The sequence below is a fragment of the Vidua macroura genome, chromosome 12, assembly GCF_024509145.1.
Source record: "Vidua macroura isolate BioBank_ID:100142 chromosome 12, ASM2450914v1, whole genome shotgun sequence".
Lineage (NCBI taxonomy): Eukaryota > Metazoa > Chordata > Aves > Passeriformes > Viduidae > Vidua > Vidua macroura.
In genome coordinates this window covers 16,593,961-16,617,833 of record NC_071582.1, presented here as the reverse complement: position 1 = coordinate 16,617,833, position 23,873 = coordinate 16,593,961, and positions in this window count along the sequence as shown.

Sequence of the window (23,873 nt, the reverse complement as noted above, 5' to 3'; positions counted from 1 at the left end):
CCCATTTAAAAAAAAAATTAAATTAAGAAAATGTGTGTGGGGAGAGCCCTGCTTTCTACTTCACTGGATTTTAATTTTTTCTAATCTTTATGACCATTAAACCTCAAACAATTTGAAGGCATATAAACCCTGCATGCAAGCTGAATACACAGAAAGCAATGCAGCCTGCCAGCTACTTTTGTTCCACCTCACCTAATTTCAACATTTTAAAATTATATTCCCTCCCTTTCCCAATGTTCAAATTCTACTGGGTCACTATTTTATTTATGAGTGCCAGCCAGCTATATAAGCAGGTGGCAAAAAGATATATTTTATTTATGAAATATAAATAGGCAACAAATCTGAATTAACTGGTAGAAAATCTCTCACTTTGGGAATTTTTTTAATATTTGAGCTCTTATTAATGCTACATTGATGTCATGTATCATCTTGGCATATACTTCATGGGCTTGGAAGTGTGACATAAGTGGATATTAATATTCCTACCATTATTTCTACTTTCCCTACTCATACTGAAGACTACCACTTCCACTAGAACAGAACAGACAATAAAGCCATTTGAAAACAGCCTGTCATTTATTTTATTTTCATTATTTTACATCAAAACCAACAATACATATTATCTAAAAATTTTGGTGGTATGTCAGGTAATATTCCAGCTGTTCATTAGCTTAGGTTGGATTTTGGGGAGGGTGTCTGGTGTTAATTTGTTTGACAAAAGACATCATTAAACACTTAGTACAAAAGGTATTTCACCTTTTATTCTCACTATTCTCTGTCTCAAAAGCAAACCAGCTACCTCATCCTGCCTGTCACACACATGCACCAGGTGTCCCATGCATAATTATGCAGTGTTTCTCAGAAATACTGAGCCTGAAGGAACTTTTAATTCTTTGGAGGTGGAGAGGAAAATTCTCTTGTCTTCCTGATCAGATGAGGAATCCACTTTCAAGAAGGAAAAAAAAAAATCATTTTTTAAGATTTAAAAGCTTTTACTCATTTTCCAATCAATCATTTTCATTAACAAGTGCCTCTAAAATGCTGCTGCTACAGAAAAATATTTCAACCTGTCAAGGGCTTTCTTTCCTTCCTCCCTCCTGCACCCAATTAAGGCTTCTCCTGCAGTTATTCCACTGTCTACAGAAGGCTGAGCCTTTTTCAGACACATCCTTCCCTGTGGAGAACTGCCATTTACTTGCAGCTCTGAGACACTAAACCACAACAACTCCTATTTAAAAGCTGTGAAAACCCTTTTGGAGGCAGAACTAGGGAAAACACAGCCCAGCAAACCAGTTGTTCTGTCACATATTGATGGGATAAAGCTGCATGAAGATTGGTTTAAAAAAAAATAAATTACTGGAACCAAATTCATGTAACTTGTTGAATCAAATACTAATAAATAGATATTAATACATAACAAGCTCCCAGTAAAGACAATGAGCTAATGTCTTGTATTCAAGTGAAACTGAGTCCCAAGAAACACTTTCCTAAATATGAGAAAAGTGAATCAGAGGAATGTTTTCAATGTAGATTCATGCAAAACTGCCTTCTAACGTCTCCTTTGCTTGTTTATTTACAGGTGTCTCACTGTGTGGTTCTTGATCCCTTAGCAGATGCCATTATGCTTTTGAAACAACTTGGGAAGTAACAAAAGATTTTTTGGGCAGTGAAAACTCACAGAAGTTTGCAAAGCTTGGTTCCACCAGCTGTCATCTCTCTCCCTCGCCCCCAGCTTACATGGTCAAAGTGTTGAATTAATTGAGAATTTATTATTTCCAATTTAATAATTTCAGTGATTCTCTCAAACACTGCAAACCACTGAAACCTCACAAACATTCCCTTGGGTCCAACATATTCTCCTCACACGGCCTTTCTTCTGGCTCTTCACCAAACCTTAGTCCCAGTGGGGATATTTGGGGTCAGCATCTCCACAAATGAGGAAAGAGATGCTGAGAAACAAATCCTGGCTATCCCTGGGACCAGAAGAGAGCAAACCCAGCCTTTCCCTTTATTCTAGCTCCTGTACAGAGCCAGGGTCCCTCCCAAGCCAGCAAACTTCACGTGGTCTCCTTGCACAAGCTGTGTGATTTCCCACCCTAGGTGAGGCTCTATGAAGCTGAAGGTGAAGCAATACTGATACTGGAAGATCTGATTTAATATTTCCATTACTATGAGTGAGATTATAACTTGCTTCTGGGTAGGGAAAGGAAGAGGAAAGGGCAAAGCTGGGGTTGACTCTGTGACTGCTTTGTACATGTCTTAGCAGGGACTGCTGTGATAGGACAAGGCACAATTGTTTTTAATTTAAAGGAGGTCAATTTAGAACAGGCATAAGGAAAAAGTTTTTAGAACAGATATAAGGAATAATTTTTTTTACAATGAGCCTGGTGAGGCACTGGCTCAGGCTGCCCAGAGAGGTGGTGGATGCCCCATTCCTGGAAATATTCATGGTCAGATTGGATGGGGCTCTGAACAACTTCATCTAGTGGAAGATGTCCCTAGTCACAGCACAGGGATTGGACTAAATGTCCTTTAAAGATTTCTTCAAGCCTAAGCGATTCTATATTTCTATATTAAAAAAAAAAAAAAATCTATATGTTTGTATGAGCAGCTCAGGAACTCTTCCTGTCCCACCTCTCATCATTCACAAAGTAGAGAGCACTGAGAGCAGTGTCCTTATGCATAATGGAAATGAGGCATGAATAGGAAAAAGACAGGTTTGTCTTCTTTGTTAACAATCTACCTCTCCCCCTCAGAGGCAAGATGTCAGCTAGATAATTTATTAGAAAATATCACCATAGTGTAATACAGTATGTACTGTCCTTTGGGGGTTGAAAATCAAATATCCACTTGTCACTGGAAGGGTTGATTTAATTGATACACATAACGATTCACCCGATGGCTTTAAATTTTGAAAGCTATGTGGGCTGGATTTTTCACACTAAGAAGAGGTGGGGTTTAATCCAGATAACTGGGAGCAATCACCAGAGTGGCATGCAAAGGTTCACGAGCTTCAGACCCCAAATACCCCAAAACCAAGCAGCACCTCCCACTCAAACAGTCACTGCGGCCGCTGGCACCTGTTTGCCAGCCCATGGGATCCCCCAAAATCAGCAGCAGCTCCAGCTGGCAAGTGTCAGGCACTGAGCAATTCCTCCTCGGCCCCATGGCCAGGGAAGCAAGGGCAACAGGCCACGCTCCTGAAACCTGAGATTTCAGCAAAACCCAGAGGATTTTGAGCCAAGCAAGACCTCCCACAGTGGGCAGAGCACTCTACACCAGCAGTGAATTTGGTCTTGGGGAGGAGGGATGGGGGTTTTTAGGTTTTAATGAGTTATTTCCTAATTTCCCAGTAGCTACTTTGTCATTCAGAGGGCAAAGAGACACAGCCAAAAACTCAGATCAGCCTTGCCAGGGTAACCAGACCTCCCAGAGCAGAGTGTGCCCGCTTGGTTTGTCCTGTAACCCAGCAGGGCCCATCCTCAGGGAGCAACAAGTGACAGAGAAGTCACAGCAAAGGGCTCAGCCTTCCTATTTCCAGGGATCCACTAATTCCTCAGGGATAAGATGGACAGGGGGAGGAAGCTGTGTTGAAAAGATTTTCATGAGCAGGTGTCTTCCTGCCAGCAAGATGAGCCTGAACTGGAAAAAACTCCTTCCCTTATGCAGTGGGCAGGCATAAAATAATCCTGGGTTTCACCTGCAGAGCTGAAGACCAGCAGAGCCAGCCAGCACCTTGATTTGATCTCTGAGCAACTCAGGGACTGCATTTAGTAGAGTCAGCCAAACCAATATATGTAACTTTCTTTCAAACATATATTTCAGGTAATCAAAATTAAGCTGTGTGTTTTTGTCAGTATCAGTAAGTTGTTTTGATTGTGGAAATATTTGGTTTTAAACAAAATAAAAAATCCACACAAGTGGAAGCAAAAAATGTTTTAAATATGCTTCTTTTTTCAGATGGAAGTGACCTTCATTTTGTAGTTTGTGCTTAAAAAAAAAAAAAATCCCAAATATTTCATTTTGAATATATAAAACCTTAGACTTGTTTAAAAACGGTGTAAGGCATTTTTATGTAAGGGAGGGAACAGAAAACCCAAACAAATCCATTTCACAGTAACCCAAAATGAAATGCATTGCCAGTTTTTCATTTGGCCAGTGACCTTGAAAATCATAACTCCAGTTTAGGGGCTGTCTGTCTCTCCTCTAAGTGACAGCTAATGAATCAGATATGTGTCCTGGCACAGAATTACAACTACATCCTTTTGATATTACAACTTTTACAGACATTACCTATACAAACTCACATTCTTATGTTTCTTGAGGTAGTAATTTTTCTGATGGTGCTGTTTCAAACCCGTTCTGTAACCAACTCCAGTATTTAACTGGTGCACTGTGTTTAAAGAGGGAACCCAGCTGCATTGTTGGGCTTTTTTACAATCTCTTTCCAGGCTGCATCTGCACTGCTAATGAATAGTGACATCAAACACATAAATTAGACTGTAGGCTGAAGATAATTAAATTGAGAAAGTTGACAAAAATAAACTGTATCAACTGAATCCCCATTTGCAAATTATTGTATGCAGTCTTCAAGGTTTCAGCAGAACAATGGATACAAGGGGAGGAATACAGCAAGGTTTAAATTTCACAGGGATAATTTGATATTCTATCTGCACTGTGAGCAAGTCATGTTGCATCAGATCAAATCCCGATTTCATTTCATTGTGAAAAAAATCTATTGTTGCCACTCTTTCCCCTACTTCTTCATTATGAGGATGTAATTTATCGAAGTACCCCTGAGAGTTTGCAGCAGGGAATGGCTGTAGCTTTATATATTTCAAATAGCTTCTTTGTTGCAGAGTGCTAGTGGTTAATAGGAAGATAATGAAAATATGGAAATTAAATTAATTTGGTGCCAGTGCTGAAAAGAATACTCTCTTTAATTTGCAGTACAGCAAGGTTATGAACAAAATTTGAAGAAAGAAAAAGGAAACGTGATTGCTGCATTCTTCTAGGGAAGCTGGTAGGGTGGGGATTATCCTGAGCTTGGAGAGAAGTCAAGTGTTTTGCATATCGCTTACTAATGGTAAGGATCTAGATTTTGGATAGCATGGGAAAAAATATTAGTTAAACAGCATGATATGGGAAGGCAAGATATTGATCAGCAACACTCCAAGGAGGGAAACCAAAGTTTGAGTCAATAAAAAGCAAAAGAAGTGCATGGATGGCCCTAAACCCCAGAATGATTTATTACCTCTAAGAAAGATAAATTCTAATTAAAGGCAAAGTCATTTCTGGCTTTTTCGGACTACACGTAATTAGCCCAGGGAATTCAAAATTCATTATTGGTGCCAGATACTAGTTTCTGAATTGAGAAGAACTTTGCAAGAGCGTGTGAAGTCTTATTTCTGTGTGCGAGCAGCAGTGAAAGAGAGAGCACATCCCATGGGATGCCCTGGGGGATCAGCAATTCCCACTGGTCAAGACCAGCAACTGGATGCCAACCTTGAATGGTTCCCTTCACTGGGTCAGCACAGAGCCAGGAGCTCAATTCCAGCAAGTCAGCTAACCCTTGAATGAGCCTGCTCCCATTGCAACGTTGTGGATGCTCTAGGAGTCCAACAAACTCAGATTCACCACTGAAGCCCCATGATGAAGATTGAAACAAACCAACTCACCCCCACAGACATCAAAGCACATTTCTTGCTTACCCAATATGATCACATTGCTCATTGAGGTGCTTAGCACAACATTTCCCTCACCCTCTGATTAAATAAATATCCTAATGGTCTTGGAGAGAGATATGACACAGCAGCTTGCATCCTTTATGATTCTGGCAGGCAGTTTAACAGAGTGCTAAGTGAAACACTAATCACTCAGGCAGACAAAACACTACTGCTATCCAAAATCGTGTTTTTCTCATTGTAGACACAAACCAGCTATATTAAACCTGTAAATATGATGATGATCAATAATGCTGTGACTTCATGTCTGCTCCCAACTGCTGTTAGGAGCCAGCTCCTGCCTGTTGGGGCACCTGTGGCTGCAGCCCCCTCACCTCAGGCACGTTGGGTGTCCTCTGTTGCTGTCACTTGGCAAACCACGGGTCTGGATTCCCCAGTGCTGCACTTACCTGGATTTATAGCCCTCACATGCACCCATACCTTTTATATAGTCAAACATTATAAATGTGCCAGGGTTTCTAAAGCTGGATCAGACTGTCCAAACAACTGCCTCGCAAAGATTTCTTCCCACCATTCCAGAAAATGAGAAATGCAGCAGATTAGGCTTGACAGCTTTTTCTTTCAAGTATGATTTCTCTATCTTGTCTTCCCCACAGGCTTCCAAGAAGTGATGCATAAATATGAATAATAAAAAAATCTCTAAACTATGCCAATAGAACAAAAGGAATATGGAGATGATAAACCATTGTACTTCAGAAGGAAAGCCAATGACTTCTAGCCAAGTTTTCAACAGGGCAACAAACAGAGCAATTTGTTTCAGAGCTTCAAAGGGGACATGAGCTCATCTCAAAAAGCTGGCCTTGGGGTGAGGAGAAATCCCCTCTTCCCTTATGGGCACCCAACATCATCCATGAGCACATCTGGGACTTCCCATGGTCGAAGCAGGATGAAACAGCAGATGGATCCACGTGAGCAGAGGTATGATTATTCCTGGTGGCAGCAGGGGTAGAAGTGCAGGATAGAGAGCTGAGCTGCCTTTCTCCAAAGGGGCAGGACACACCAGGCCCTCGGCAGCAGGAATCTGTCACCACTTTCAGGCACAGTCCCAGGCAGGAGACGGCACTCGATGGGACAAGAAGCTGAAAAGTGAAATCAAAGCAATTAGGAATTAGTGACTTTGCTAAACATGGCCAGGACTGCAGAGCTTGTTATTTCCTGATCAGCCACAGAAACAGCAGGACCACAAGTGGTAAACACAACTCTGTAGCAAGGGTACAAACAGCTTTTGAAAATATTGTAGCAGGTTTTTTGTTGCTGGTTTTTTTTTTTTTCCTTTCTCTCTCTCTCTCCATGATTTTCATCCTCATTTCTTAGAATCTTCCTCAGAATAGTTTCAATATGAAGCAAGCATTGGCAGGAGCTCCTCTGTACTTTTTCATTCCCTTCATGTGGAAGAGCTGCTTGTACAAACGTCATTACACATTGGTGGAACAATTCCAGGGTTTGCAGACTAGAGAGTACCAGTGAAATCTTGACTCCATCAAAACTAACTGCAAAACACTCGCTGCTGAAATAAATCCTGGGCCTATCTCAAAGGTGAAAAGAAAAAGTTAAAATTATGGCAGGAAACCACAGGGCAGAAATCTCATGTCTGGGAACACCACATATCAGGAGAAAACCATAAAGGGTACTATGAACATGAACACTACAGTCACGATCGTTATAATGAGAGAGTGAGAGTCTGATTTACTTAAATCAGGCAAAGATATCTATCTGGTTAGCATACTCGTGACTGCAGCACAATATATTTCAACACTGTGGTTGCAAAATAATCTTTATTTTTTTTTTTTCCATGGGAGATTACTCAAACCGCGATAATGCGTTTTTCCAAATTAAATAGATAACTTTACAGACTGCTGGGTAATAAAATACGAATAAACACGGAAGACATACCTTATTAAAAAATTAGCTTGTCATTTTTCAGGCTCTTCTTTTGATTTGCAAGTTAATAAAAACCACAGCCAGTTGCCATAGGGAGGATAATTAATTATCCATCTATAAAATTAATGTTGGGGGGTGAGGAGGCTTTCATTTGCAATATTCATAGCACATATATTCAAGCAGTAGAGATGTTGTTAGAAGTCTCCCACACAACTAAACTTAAACAAGTGTAATTTGAGTGGGTTTTTGACTGAAGAACAGTTCTGATGGTGCTAAAAGTTGGTCAAAAGAATGACTCAATTTACCAGCTTTCCTGCTAAACTTAGCCACGTGTCTTCCTCTGGGACAACAAAGAATTGCAGAGCTGGATCCAGACAATGAGCCCTGCAAGCTGCAATCCCTGCTCTTCACCATGTGTTTGAATGGGGCCAGTGCCAGTCCCAGGTCTCCCTGCAGCAGCTGTGCAGCACATCCAGAACCATCTGAGAAAGCTCCTGCTGCTCACACAGAGACCCCAGGATCAGCTGCACCCAGAGAGCCCCTGGGAGTTGACTCCAAACACGGCTGGGTGAGCACAAGGCTCCCAGAGATGTATCTGGGCACGAAGTCAAGCAAATCTCTGTGGTGTATCCCAAGGATCAGCTGAAGAGAGGTCAGTGAGAAAGTTCAGTTCCCAGCCCAGTATTGGGTTTCCCACCCAGGCAAACCAGGAAACCAGAAAAAAATTAATAAGAGGAGGTAATGTCCCCAAATGCTGTGTGAATATTTTAAAACTGAATATTTTTTCCAAAGTGAATTAAGGCAATTTTAACTTTGCATGAATGCTTCCCCTCAGAAGGTTTGAATAATCCACTAATGTGGAGATTTAGTTAATTTGAACCATTTTCTCTGTATCCTTTTCATGTCTTTAAATTTGCTCTGATACTGTTAGTAAGAAAGTAGATAGCTGTGGAGTAGTTACTGTGACTGAATGTACTCCCACATCTCCTAAAAAATGTATAAAAGACATATATAACTAACTCATTATCTCATAGGACAGCAGAAAGTTGCTAAATAAGTAGCTTATTTCTGAAGTCTTATTTGGACACAATTTATGATGTTAAAATAATGAATATGAATATTCCTTGTCTTTCAAAATTCTGCGGATATTATTGTTACTAATTTTGTGCCACCATCACACAATGTACTGAGGCCACCCTGGCCTGAAAGAGATCACCATCCAAAGGCAAGAGATGACAGGAATGTGCAGAAAGAGGCAAAATTGCAAGGAAATGGTGAGATCAAGATGAGGACTGTGGCAGATGCACCTTCCACAGACCTAATGATTATCATCAGGCAATGGGGTAAAAATTATGGACTCCAATGCCACTTCGGGGGGGGGGGGGGGCTGATGGTGACTTTCCTCCAAGAGTGAAGGATTGCCTGAGAGAAAGGACAAGAAATGTGTGATTGAAAATGTAATGAGCAGGTGATGAAGGGCAGCATTATGGGCTGATTGGAGGCAGGAACTTTGATCTTGTTTGATACAGACTGCAAGATAAGTGGGGAAGAGTCTATGAAAGCTCTGGGAAATGAAGAAAAGCCATTTGGAGGATTAGAGAGAGAGGAGTGAGTACATAGGTAGCACAGTCCCAGTAATATATTCAGGTCCTATAACTGAGCCACACGGCACCTGTCAAAGTCAGAGGAAAAAATGATGTTGCTGAAATGAAATAAAAGCTACCACCTGAGTTTTATTTAAACCAGCAGATAGAACAGGCTGCTGCCTCAAATATTACACAAGACCTAGACAAAAAGTGCATGTAAGACTTTCAGAGCTACAGGAATCTAAACACTGCCTGGATGGGAGACATCTGTAATGAGCAAAAACATGATGGTGATGTTTCAACCGTAAAGGCATTTGGGACTGTGAGTGAAGAAAATTTCAATAATCTTGATCTGATGTCTAGACATTCACGAGGAGCTGTTGGAGGCCCATATTGGAGTTTGGCAGGAAGGTCTGCAGAAGGCAGTTGGACGAGCTGTCACACAGAGACAACAGCATCGCCCTGTCCACGCTTTCACTTGCGTGACTGCCTTTTACTGCCGCAGAACTGCCTGTGCCCAGACTGAATCAGCCAGAGCTGCTCTTCTCCCCATCATCTTTTCAAGCTGTCAGGGCTTCACTTTGACAAATATTCCAGTGGGAATAGCATCACGGTGTCTCACAGTAAAAATAACTGCAGTCATCTGTGAAGTGCCTTAGTATAAAAAAATACAAAGCTCTACTGCAGTGTTTGGGCTCCTTCTGGAGAGGACATCAACGGCAGTAAGTTATTAATTATATCTCATAAAAGAAGGAGAACTACTCTGGAGGATAAAATGTTATTTTTTTCCTGGAGTCTAATAATTTCACACTATTTTAAAAGTAAATAAATGAGGCTGTCATTCTGAGAAAGAAGCCACAGTTTATTGCCATAATTAAGCCTCTATTTATCACAAAACTTCTGGTTCACCCTCCCCTCACACAAAAATTATGTTATAAATAAGAATCTGAAGATCCAAATCCCACTTAACTCTGCAGTGATTCATTTTGCTAAATTACTGTTACCTGAGGGTAGACATATTTTAAACCACAATAAAATAATTACTTGTTCCTTGTGGTGTTTCCTAAAGTTGAAAGCAAAACATAAAAGTTGACATTTGCTCTACAGCAGGACAGGTAAGAGCCCACCACTGTTTCTACAGGAGCCAGCTTCTTCTTAAGTGAGAAATTCTCACTAACCAGGAGCTGCTTGGGCAGGTTAAGTGAAGCACAAGATAAAAATTCTGTGTTCCATCACAGATCCAATGGGTGACAGTGTCCAGCCTGGAAAATGCACTGCTCTGGGGATGTTTGCTGTGACAGTCTCCATTTTTGCCTCTAAAAGTGCCTCTATTCATTTACCAAAAATATTTCTGAGCAATACCTCATCCCTGATTGTTAAGGTGGCATTTACAAAATGCCACAAGTCCTGGATGAAATGTGTCAGGATGACAGCTTCACAGATGGAAATCTTTTCTGACCCTTCAGATTCATATAATCTGGAAAACAAAGACACTAAGATGATGAGGATTTGGAAGTTTAAATACCTGATTTGCAAGCACAATTAGGTATTTACATCCCAGAATATCACAGAATTTCAGCCTGCAGACAAAGATAGTAGCAGAAAGAAAGGTCTTGTGAAGACAGATAACAGAAGCCTAAAATTTGTACCACTATTTGGCAAGACTATCAGAGCCCTCTGCCCAGAACAGTTCTCACACCATCATTTACTTCTGCTACCTCTGAAATCCATGGCCAGCTACTTCTATCAATATTTTTCCCAGCTGACAGTTGCTAGATCCAGCTCAGGAAGAAATTCATCATTAACAATGTTGCGTGTGATTCCTCTTCAGTTTCTTGTGCAATAGCTTTTCCCATTTTCCCAGATTCTTCCAGCAATGAAGTGGCTGGAAACGCCCAGCCTGCAGCAACCAGGGCCCTGTGATATGAACCTACTCCCCTAAGAAATAAAAAGGTGAAAACAATGGAGCTAATATGGACAGCATCACTAATCACATTGCTCATCTGCTGCTCCTCTCACCACCATGAAGGATTCTTCAAAGACACAGTGAAGGTTCATTAGCAAATGCTGCATGGATGAAAAAACCCAGAAGCCCACAGTTCATCTGCTTACACTTACACTGGGAGCAAATAGAGGTCTTCAAATATCTGCCTCAGCTACTCAATCAACAAAGGATTTACTTTAAAAAAAAATTAATTTGCAGGACACTGTCTTATTATCCTGCAAGGACACAGTTTTGTTCTACTGGATTATAGGGTGGCTGTCCTTGCTCACTCACCCCTCACAGCAACACACTCTCACCTTCTCTTGGCAGTAACTCAGCAAGAGAGGCCCATATTGAGCCCTGGCTAAGCCAGACAAGAAGCAAAGGAAACATTACACTGTGTTTTCTGGACAAATTCAAATTTCACTCCTGATTCTTTGAAAGCTTGAACACCAACTACTCCATTCACTCTGCCCTGCATGGCTAATGGGTATGGATAGATGTGAGCAGCAAATCACAGTATCCCTCAAATGGGATGGGAGCATTTAATTTCTCATGCACGGGCAGACAGATCCAGCAGAGAGCAGCCCTTCCTCCCCACCTTCACCTCCTTGGCAGAAGGGAACAAAGGAGTCTCATGCTGAACCATGGCTTACTCTTCTGACTGAAGAAACATGGAATGAACCATGGCATTGACTTACAAATGTCTACAGGGACTTGCCAAGCAGTGTTTGGTTGGGGTGTATCTAAAAATCTAAGCCCATAATGCAGTATTTAACCTGGCCAAGGAACAACTCAAAAGTATTCCTTCCACAGAGGCCCAAAAACATAAATGCTGTAAATGTAAAAATGGCATTGCCTTGCATTTTCTTTCATGACTGACCGATGCCATTCATCCTCCCAATTCTAGTATCCAGAAAGGGTTATAAAAAGAGGGACTGAAAAAAGATGAAAAATTGGCAGTATAAGGTCTGGTGAGAGCTACCAGTTTGTCTTGCACGGGTGAAGACATGACTGAATTATTATAAACTTCTCTTTGATATTTCTGAAAGATTTCTATATTACATTCTAAAGGCTTTCAATTTCAAACCATTCTTTAATATTTTTAAATTTTTATTATTACTATTAAAATAAATCAAACTGTAAATGAGAAAATCCCCCTAAGAGTAATACCTCCAGTGTTCAATCAGATTTTAAGTTGTGTAATTGGCCAAATGAAAATAAACCATGTCTTTATTTCAGAATTGCACTCTCTGAGACAATAATTCATGCATGGGTTTAATCATAAGATAATAGAGTTTTATGTGACCAAAACAGTGTAATTATATATCAAAAAACACTATGGAGAAAAATGAGATTCCACAGTAAACATGGTCCCCTACATACACTCACCCCACAGGAAATATCCATAAAAAGAATAACAGTTTTTTATATAGAAAAAGAGTACCTTGGATAAACTGGTTAAAAAAAAAAATCTGCAGTCCTCAAGACCTCCAAAAATCTCGCAGATTTTTGCTGAAAACTAAATACCCACTTCATTTCATGACAGGCACTAACAAGCTTGATTTCCTTCTTTATAAATGTCATCAAACCCAGAAATATTGATTTCCAGTTTGGACAACCGGTGTCAGATACAGCACCGTGCTTTCATGTAAAATTCATCACAGAAATCCTTGCAGCCTTCTCATTAAGGTCTGTATATATCTGCCTACTAATAAGTGAAATGACTTACCTCCCTCAGAAATATAAATAGCTGTTGACTAAACATCAGCTTTTAGTAATCAAATGCAAATAATCTCTTCTCAATATGACGATTGTTTCTGACGTGAAGTAATGTATGAATCAGGCTCTTCCCAAGTGAGCATTTTTGCACTCCAGTTCAACATGGAGAGAGTTATGCTCATGTGGTTTGCTGTACACACAGTAATTACACCTGCAGTAACTCTACCACTGGGTCTGAAATCATCTTTTCTTTGAAGGTTTATGTCCATATCCACATGGACAAGTCAGATGATCCCAGAGCTTTAGTTCAGGTCCACATGATCACACATTTTGGGTGGCCCATCCCTGGATGTGTTCAAGGTCACATTGGATGGGGCTCTAAGCAACCTTGGTTTAGTGGAAGGTGTCCCTGCTCATGGCATGGAAGGTAGAAAAAGATTATTTTTAAGGCCCTCTCCAACTTATTTTTAATTTACTTATTAATTAATGAACCTACTTTAATTATGTTCCAGAGGTTTAAGCAAAAGAGGAGGTAATCAGAAAGGCAGAGTTAGCTTCTGGAGGAATTACAAAGCCAAAAATGTAACTGTCTTGCCATCTGCTCTGAGAATGCAAAAAAGCAGCTCAAGCATGAAAAGAGCAACAACAATTCCTTTCCAAGAGCAGCAAATAAGACACCCTAAAAGCACCCACGCCCAGAAAGACATCTGTGTAAACCCTTAATTCTTTGTGAGTCTGCATTGCTTTCCACTCCATATTCTGACTTTCATGTACTGCACTGGCATCCCAAGCTCTCCCAGTGCATTGTCCTGCAAGTTCAGGTATTCCTTCAGAGCTGTGGATCCCGAGCATCTCAGTATGGGTCAAAGGTACAGTGCATTATTTTAGTTTCTTTAGTGACTTGGCCCTTCCATTTACTCAGACTTTTACCTTCCCATGTAGGAGTGGTGAATAATTGACAGATATTTATGAATAATTTCGAGATCTGCAGATAAAAATTATAATACAGGTGCATGTTGTTATTTCTCATAATTAGAGCAAAGGGTTTCAAGAGTTTCCAGGATCTAAAACAGCTGCTAATGACCTCTGGCAAACCACTCATATTTGCTGGTTTCCACACATACTCTTAACACGATCCAGAGTTTTAAGAGAGAGGTAAAAAGTGGAACCAGTAAGTAACAAATATCTCAGTAAAATCTTCCTGAAAAGTAGACAAGACATAAGGAAAACTAAATAGTTTTAGACCATGAAATAGCTGGGAAAATTGTGAGATGATTCAAAAAGAGATTTAAAACCTAGATATAATTCCTGACTGATAGATACTTTGTTTCATCATTGGAAAATTCCACAAGGGAAGAAGCTCAGCACGCATGAAGGAATGGGAACACCTTCGTTTGCTACTGAAAGCTGATGTGAAATGGTTCACACAGATGTCTTAGCAGATACAGGTTTGCATCAAGACAACATCTCTGAATGCATGATCTCACTGTTATAAAATTATCCTGCAATAGAGGGAACAGGGAGGAAGGATGACTGCAGATTATCTCATGGAGATGCTCAGAAATACTAATCAGGTTCAGCTGCCTCACCAACCACTCTGGTTTGTGCAAAAGAGTTTTCTTAGTACATTAATATATATATATATATATATAACCAGAGGGGAATCAAATGAAGAGAAATTTGGTTAGAACTGGAGCAAAGAGAGATGAGTGGCCTGTAAGAGTGTCCAGCCACAAGAGAGTCTACAGCACAAGACGTTTTGCAGTGTCAAAGAGGTAAGTGGACTGTGTGAGATAGCAGGAGATAGGATCATGAAACCATCAGCAATTGTGTGCAGGTGCAGGATTAGGTAACCACCAGCAGTTGCACATAGCTGCAGGGAGAGGCTCTTTGTTCCTCAAATTACCTGTGGTACCCATTATCTTTGGGATGAATTTGGCTAGAGACCCAGAGAATGCAGAAGATGCCATCTCAGCTAAATGAAGAGATCCTGTGTGTTTTCCAGCAGCTTGTGTATAAAACAACTTGTTGCTATTCCATGGACTAGCTCCTCTCAAGACTCTGATCAAACCCTAAAGCATTTCTGGAAAGAAAAGAAGAGATTTTAAAAGCATACATAGTCCCAATAAAATTCCATGCCATCCAAAAATGTACTTGGTAGTGCCCATTCCCTGCTGGTAGGCTGAGAGTCAACGGGGCAGCCGAGTTAAGGTTGGATGATGAAAACTCTTGTGAGTACCTGGATGAACACAAGACACAGAGAAGATAGATTTTAAAAGGAGTTTCATCCAAGTAGAAACTGGAATTTATATTGCAGCTTCTCCCTGAAAATGTTGTCTCCAATCATTATTAAATTACTTAAAGGTCAATGGTGAAATCTGTTTTGTGAGCCCAGAGTTGTTTGCCACAAGCTGAAGTTAAAACAATTTGTGACAGAAGCAGCATTGTTATATCAACAACCTAACAGGGTTTTATTAACACATACACAACCTCATTATAGCCTGAATCAATCTCAGCTCAATCAGATATTGCATATTTTATAAGACAGACCATCACAGAGAGATCATCCAGACAGCCTTAGCAGAGCAAGCAATGGGGCAGGTTTACAGGACTAACATGGGATTACTTTCAAAGAAATAACCCTAAAAGCTTGAGGGACTACTTCAAACCTAAATCCCTGTGTGGAACACCACAAATTCCTTCTCTCAACTCCACTTTCAACCTAACCTCATAACCCAACTCTCACTTCTGCTCATGTCAAGTGCAGACAGCCGAAGAAGCAGTGCCACACATTCTCTCCCCACATCACTCCACACCATTCCAGGATTTTGGCATGGAGATTTTTTTCCAGTTACTATTAATACATTTATTGTTGCTCTATTTTGGCAGGTTTTGTGAGATTGGGGTTTTCTTTTTTGTTTTGTTGTCTTGTTTTTTGTTTTTGTTTGTTTTTTTTTTCCTTATCTGGACTTGTTTAAAGTACCACCTTAGTTACTGCCTGAGAGGGCCATCTGAATATACAAGTTCCCAAAGCCAACTAACTGTTTTGCAGGTCACTCAGACAATTTTTGGCTATAAACCCAAGACCCTTCATGGTTGGGTTATTCTCCCTTTTTCTGCTCCTCTCTCAAAGCACTTCCCAGGTGAGAAGAAAAGCTTATCCACAAGATCTTTCCATGAGGTGTCTCCACCCAGCTCTTCCCTCCAGCTAGGGCATACTGCAGTCTGGTGCCAAAATCAGCAAGATGCAGCATGTGAAAAAGTACTGTTTATTTCCTAGGGGAATAACTGCAACCTGTCTCCTCACTTCCACCCTCCTAAACGCTACAGACATCCCAAGCACCCACTCATGACTTCCCAACTACACTGAGCTCTGCTGAAGGAGCCCACAAGGGGGTTCTGGGAATGTATGTACAAAAGAAGAGCTGGAGTCCACTCAAAATATCTGCAGGGGCCTGAAAATTTGAATTTTGTAGTGAACTCTTTAGGAAATAACTATCTAGCATTCACCCATGGCTACGTCAAAAGACAGATGGCCCATACAAGTGCAGCAAAACATTTTCTCTGTGAACATTTATGCTGTAAAGCCTTGACTGTTTATTGTAGAGGTTAATGAAGCTGTGAAGAGAACATGGTCTTGCTGAGATTATTGCTTCTGGGCAACACAGAGCACCAGCCATTCTTAATCCAAACGAAAGGCATGACAGATAGACCAATTAAAAGTGTTTCCAAACAAGCTTTGAGACACAGGGCAGCTGTAACGTGACTATTTTTTCTAATCCCCCTGTCCTACAAACACTATCTAATTGCAGTGCCTAGTAGCCTCTGAATTCAGCACCCTCAAAAAGATGCATTGCTCATAAATCAACCCAGTCCTGTTACATGACCCAGGCTCATACAGAAGCCAAAAAAACCCCATCAGAGCAAATTTGCTGCTTTTTTATTTCTTGCCTCAGCAGCCAGAGATTATTTCTGCATGCTGTCTGGGAAAAGCACAAGTATTCAGAAAAGTGCTGCTGATCCAGTCCCCTTGGTAGCTCAGTATTTTTCTTAAACTATCACAAAAGCTTTTTATCCTGCAGAGAGAGTCCTCATGCATTCATGGCTGTGCACAAATATACACATACTGCTTGGGAAACTCTCCCATAAATATTTTCTCTGCTTTGATATAATATCATACAAAGGTGCATCATAAAATCCTCTCTGAGGGAGAAGTTTTGTTCTCAAGTATGTAGTTTGCCTTAGCCTGTCTAGATACACAAACAATCCATAAAGTAGAGGGGGCCAGATACAACCTCTATCTATAACAATCTTGGGCTTATTGTTAAGCAAGCAGAGAAAAGCAAAAAGAAATAAAAGTTTTTCCATCTTAATCTTCAGTAATCATTCATATTCCTTTACAGATCCTTACCTAGAGGAGTGGAACAGGCACCTTTAGGACTCAGCAGAACAGAGGCCTCTACTAGATGCAGAAATTGGAGCTATGCCTGAAACCACGTCATTCCCACCATCCCAGAATTACAAACTAAACTCACTAAATAGGTGTTGGTCAGTGAAAGGCAGGAAACTACATTCTCACCCTTCCAGTGGATTCTACCTACTATTGGTGGACCATTAAGCACAATAAAATGCTTCCAACTCTTGGCTGACTTTTTTTCTTGACTGTTCATTGTTTTGCATCTATTTTGCAAGAATGGGCTGCTCCAGATCTCACTGGAGAAGTAAAGCAGAGCTCAACATTCCTATTTTCAAACAGATATTAGTACCAAAGTACCAAAAGAGGAACAGACCAACTTCACAAGGAGCTCCTGATCCTGCATGACCACACCTGAAAATCTTCAGGAAGGACTTGAGCCCAGAGGGAACAGGCTTCAAGTGAAGGGAAATCTGTGCCTTGGAACTTGCCTCAGACTCCATCAGTGTCTTTGAATCCAGCAGGGCAAATCCTGGGACTTTTTCGCTGATCAAGATGTTCATCAGTGACACCAGTTCAGGATGTCACAGAGTCTGTCACTGGAATGTGCCTCTATTCACCTCACTCCCCTGCTGTGCTGCTGCTATATTTATCTGTGCTGCTGTCAGTCATTTAGGTGTCAGTTTGCAGGAACAGGACTGACACAAACTGCAGAGTTACCATTTTCTTAAAAGAGTCTTTCTCAAGCTGTGCTTTGCTTTAGCATTCCTTCAGAGTGGCCTCAAATGATTGTGTTTTGCCACAGACTGGGAGACACTGCTAGAGGAATATCAAGAATGTGGAATTTAAACATCTGGTCTCCTCAATTCACAGATTAACCAGTCACTGAAAAATGAAACTGGCATCTGAGATCCACACTGCTGTTGCTTTATGATATGTTTAACCCAAAGTCCCTAATCTCATATTCCATTAATAGAATAACCAAAATCATAATTTGAGGGAGCTCTAAAGACAAAAGCTTGCTGGCTCTAGGTGCTAATAGGATATTATTTCAATGAGAAAATTGAATAGATATATAGAGAAAATGAAATAAATATATATAGCATTGCATTCATTTTACATGGAGATTTCTCAAGAAAAAAAATACCTTTTCTGGAGAACATGTTGTTTTAGAGGTAGATTTTTCCATGAAAATATATTCCCTCCCTTCTTCCTGGCTCTTTTCTTCAGATTTTCTGGTTTTCTTTGCCCAAAGGTGTTGGCTCCTTTTCTCCAGCTTGGCCCTCTATGGGTTTCAAGATTATTCCAAGTTGTTTTTACACAGCCTTCTGGATCATGTTAGGAAAAGGTGCTTTAAAAACATGTTAAAATAATGTTATTTTTAAACAGAGTTCAGGACTGACAAAGGCACTGGGCTGACTGAGGATCCAGTTTGTTTCCATTAGGAATACATTACCAGCAGGCCAGTCAAAAGCATGTAGAAAATGTTTATTGACATTTCCATGTAAATATCTGTCATTAGCTTTTCTTTAATACAACCAGGCTCCAAACCACATGTACTTTTCAGCTCCTTCCCATTCAAGCAGCCATTTACTCTGCACCTTGCACGTGTGTGGAGGAGCACCAAGGCCAGAGCCAAGGAGCCCATTCCATTCCTTCCTGCACCAGGGCTGGGAGCAAACTGGAGGCAAAGCACAGAAGTGTCCCCACATGCACCTCTATGCTTTGGCCAAACTCATTTGGTGAGGTTTTACTGAAACAGGAGCTGGATCATCACAGAAAGTCAAGTAAAGGATGAACTTGTGCCCTGCTGCCTCATGCTCAGGGGACAGCTTCCCCTGCTTAGTCTCACACACTTAAGCCATAATCAAATCTTGACAAGACAGATTCAGGCATGAAGACACAGAGCAGGAGGAAATCCATCCACAAAGAGGGTAAATGCAAGCAAACAGAACAGCCCTCACCAAAGCAATGCCAAAATGTCAATAGAATGCTCCCCAAACCATCCTTGGGTACTCCTGAAAGCAAACTTGCTCCCTCCTGTTCTCTGCCATGGGTTTGGGCAGAGAAAATATCTCATGGCTCAGAGATGGGATGTCACATCAGCTGTGACTTCAGCTGGGTGCCAGAGACAAAAAAGAGACTCAACATTCCCTGAAAGTCAAGTCCCAAAAGGAGTTGGGCAGGTTTCACACACACACACAGACAAGAGCCACAGCAGGACAACGCCTGCTCTTGGCCATCAGCTCATCCCTGCAGCAGAGAGAAAAGCACAGAAATCCCCTTCACACCCCTGGGTTTTTCAAGGGTGTGTTTCTTCCTGATTTTACTCCTCTGCTTTCAAATTAGACAGACCTGAACTTCCTCCCTGGCTGTGTGTTCAGTGTGTGTCGTTGTGCCTTCATTGTTGTATATCTGGGCAGCAAGATATTTTCCACTTTCCACACCACTAGGATTATGTAAAGGGGGCAGACATGATGCAGAGCCTTTGGTCATTCATTTCTAACAGGGGAGCTCATTGATTTAGCTACAAAAGTTTGCACTATGCTGAGAGCTCTGAATTTCTCCATACCACAGCTTCAAACTTTTAAAAAGATTACTATCAACATTGCTATTAAAACACAGTTTCTGCTCTCAGAAGAGGAGAAATCTGTCCTAACACAATAAACTACTGATTGTTTTGAAAGCTTGAGTTGAAAGATATAGCACTGCTAGCCCCTGGACAAAACTTAGAGACTTAACAGTCTCTGAATTTCACATGCCTCATACTGAGAAAAAAAGATATACTTTTTCAAATAAAACTGGTCATTTTTTAGAAAGCAGTTTACAAAGATATCAACACAGAGGGTAACGTTCAAGCCATGTGCTGAAAAACTGGCTTCTTGATATTTCCTGAAATCTCTTCCACTTCCTGACCCAAACTGCATTATTCCAGTACCATCAGAAGAGATACCCATCTCTCTCATTAAGGGGAAGCCATTGCCATGTCTAGCTCTAAAATGGAGCCTATATAATGCATGGTAAAAAAGAGTTCTGAGTCTACATAGAGAGCATTCAGAATCAGCACTTCAAAAAGTGATGTAAGGAAGGAACAACAACATATCCAGCTACAGTAAACCCAGAAAAAAGGTAGTCTCACTCCCACAAAATTCCTTTGCATTGTTTCAGCAATTTTAAAAGAGAGTAAAAACATCAAATAATGCAAATTTTTAAAATATTAATAACTACTTGGGTTATTATATCTTTTGTCTCCTGAGTGCATTAGCCCCATCACTGTCACATCCAAGGTGCAGCTCTGAGCTCCACGGCTCCAGCCAGCTCCTCTTGCTTCTCACAGAGTGCACAACCCCACACTGTCCACCCAAGGCTCAGCCAGCTGAGGACTTCTTTTGGGCTCAGAGGCAGCTGTATTGCCAGAATCTCACACAATACTTAGCAAGAAAACTTATTACAGATAATCAGTGCATCTGACAAACAGGAAAAGGGTCACAGCTCTGAGAAATGGGTTCCCAGTGCATTCCCTTCACACATGCAACCTTGTTCTCCCCAGCTGAACAGCTGGGAGCCAGCTGAAATATAAGAACCTCTCCCCTCCAGACTGGGCTCTCTATTCGGGGTTTAAGACAATTACACAGTTATTTGGTGTAAGAAAAGTCAGTCAAGGGAGAGACAAATTGTTTTATTTCTCACCCAGCTACATAATAGATTTCTAGGAGTGCTAACTCATCTGTCTTCCCACTATTTTACTTTCATTATAGGGTTGGGAATGGGAAGTCATTTTTCACAAGAAGGATCTTTAACTGGTTCGAAATTAAACTGCCCAAACGGGTGCGTCCTGCAGAATGGAACATCTATTATCTGGGGCCCATGGCTTTGGTTGCAGCTTATTTATCATCACAGCAGGTCCTGCTCCAAACCCAGCCTCACTCACCAAGCTCCCAAGACACAAAGACAAGTGAAAGACATGTGACAATGAGACAAAAAGGTCCAAATCCAAAACCTCATTATAAAGTAAGGCAGTAGAGTATCAAAACTGAGCAGCTGTGCTAAGAGAAACGGGACTGTCTGCCAGAGCAACCCCATCCTCCCAGGCTGAGTGGGCAGATCTGTCTTTCATCATCCCCAGCCTCTCCACCTCAGTACATCCTCCATTCCACTGCTGCTGCCAAGCTCCTCTCCTGTAAGTAATAAACAACACGTGGGCATCCCTTGTGACCAGTACCAAGCAGATCAAAGGCATCAACACTTCCACCACCACTTTCCTGCCCCAGCATGATGGTACATTTCACCCATCACTGGTGAACGTCCCAGGCCCTCAGAGGATCTGAGCTGGAACGGGTCTGGCAGCTTTGCAAAGGGCAGAATTATCCAAAATGCACAACTTAGTCTTCCCTAATTCTCCTTCTGAGGCTGCCCAGAAGTGACAGGACACCATTACATTTTTACTCCTGGTGTGTAGGAAGCATTTTACTTTTTCTTGGCAACTTATCTATCTTTATTTATTTATTTTACTTCTTGTTACAGCAGGCAGCTGAGCTGTGTTTCATCCCCTCAGATCTTCAAAGCATGAGGTGGCTGCAGTGGGTGTTTCATTGTGACCTCATGGGTAACACTTGCTGCCATAATGTTGTGCAGATCTCTGCCCTCTGCTCCTGGTTGAAATAGAAAATTAGATTCTTAGGAAAAACAAACACATGGGATATAAGCAACATTTCCCTGCGAGGATATTGCCACCATAACCAATTTGCTCTAATAGCAAACTTCAACCACTGGTAAAAAGTTGCAAAAATAATAATGATTCTTAAAACCACCCTCTTCAGCTGCTACCTGTGAATGTTTTTGGGGTTTTTTACCCTTATAGCCAGTCTTCTGTTATGCTTTCAAATAGATAGCTCTGGGTTATTGATTTTCTTCAAAAAGATGATGTTAGTAATAATCTCAGATTTCTCACTAGGGGATGAAATTTTAAGACTCATTCTTGTCACTTCCATTTTTTTACTACTACAGCTTTCTTTAAAGAGGAGGAAAACACTTCATCTACGTGTTCCAGAGGCAAACATATTTCCAATACCTCTTTGCTTATATGTCATGCAAGCACATCTACCCTCTCACCCACCACAGACCTCTTCTTTTCCAGTCTCAGCTGAACACCCTAAAGAATCCAGTGGTCCAGGGCTGCTTCCCTCGCTGTTTAGCAGGAGTTCCAGTAACTGCCATCTACTATTTATGAGAATAAAGCTCCAAATTAATTGCTTCTAAACACTATCATCGCAATAACCAAGAGTCCCTATAAGTAATTGCATGGATTTTATAGCCCATGGAAGAATAAAAAAACCTAGAAGTGGAATCTTTTTGCAACAAAAATTTGCTTCTTTCTTTTTTCATAGCCAAAAGAATCCCAGAGAGATACAGGCTGAATTATTGTGACCTTTCTGCCTCCCAACTTTATAATTAGTAGAATTGCACAGCTATGGCTTAAAATACTGTCACCCTGAGACTAGGGTGATTGACTTTGACTTCACTGAACATGAAAGGTGTATTTACTATATAAATTGCAGGTCTGTGCACTTCTGAACGACACTAGCATTCATCTGAATGTCACACATCAGACCACCTTATAAACATGTTATTTAAGACTCACGGTATGCCAGCAAGCAGAGGCAGAGGTTGAAAACCTTCTCTACTGCAATTGTTTCAATTGCTGCCTTCATCCTCTATTTTACATCAGGAAAAATACTGGAAATTATAGAGCACCAAAGACTCAGGAGCAGAGTGCAGGGCTGTGAGAACTAAAAAAAGTAATCAAGATAAAAACCAGGATATCTATTGCCAGGAAAATCTATCTTAGAGTAATGGGGAGAATTGTTTTCACAGCCCAAAGACTAACTTCCGAGAACAAATCTCAGCTCAAATAAATTCACTGCTTTGTACAAAGGTTCATAGCTTACACACCTGCACATACCATGACAGCTTCTCTTTCAAAAGGTGCCTCAAATATGAGTCAAACACACTGCTCAGTAAAACAAGAGGCAAGGTCTTGGCTTTGAGCTATGACAACCTTTTGTTAAAAACCTTTTCACATGTTAAAGCCCTGCTGAGAGAAGTAAATACCCAAGCACAGAGTTGAACACAATGAAGTTTCCTCAATATTTCTATTTTTCACTCTGTCACCTTTTGGCCATTAAAATCAGTGTATACACACAAACAACCTGAATAAAACCCACAGGTGCAAACCTCTGTTTCTAAACCCCCTGCCATGGGTGCCACCAGACCAGGCTGCTCCAAGCCCCATCCAGCCTGACCCTGAACACTTCCAGGCATGAGGCATCCACAGCTTCTTTGGTGCTGCAAGCGTCTATCTAAGCTGTAAAATGAATGAATATTCTTCAGGCAATGCTACTGGGTTCACTGAGAGACTTCACTCACAAACATTTCTCGCGCTCTCTCTAGTGCTCAAGCCAGCTTTGAGTTAGTTCATATATCTGCCAAAGGACAGGTATTGCCTTTGCTGGGGGGACTCATAAAATTCATTACCAGGACCT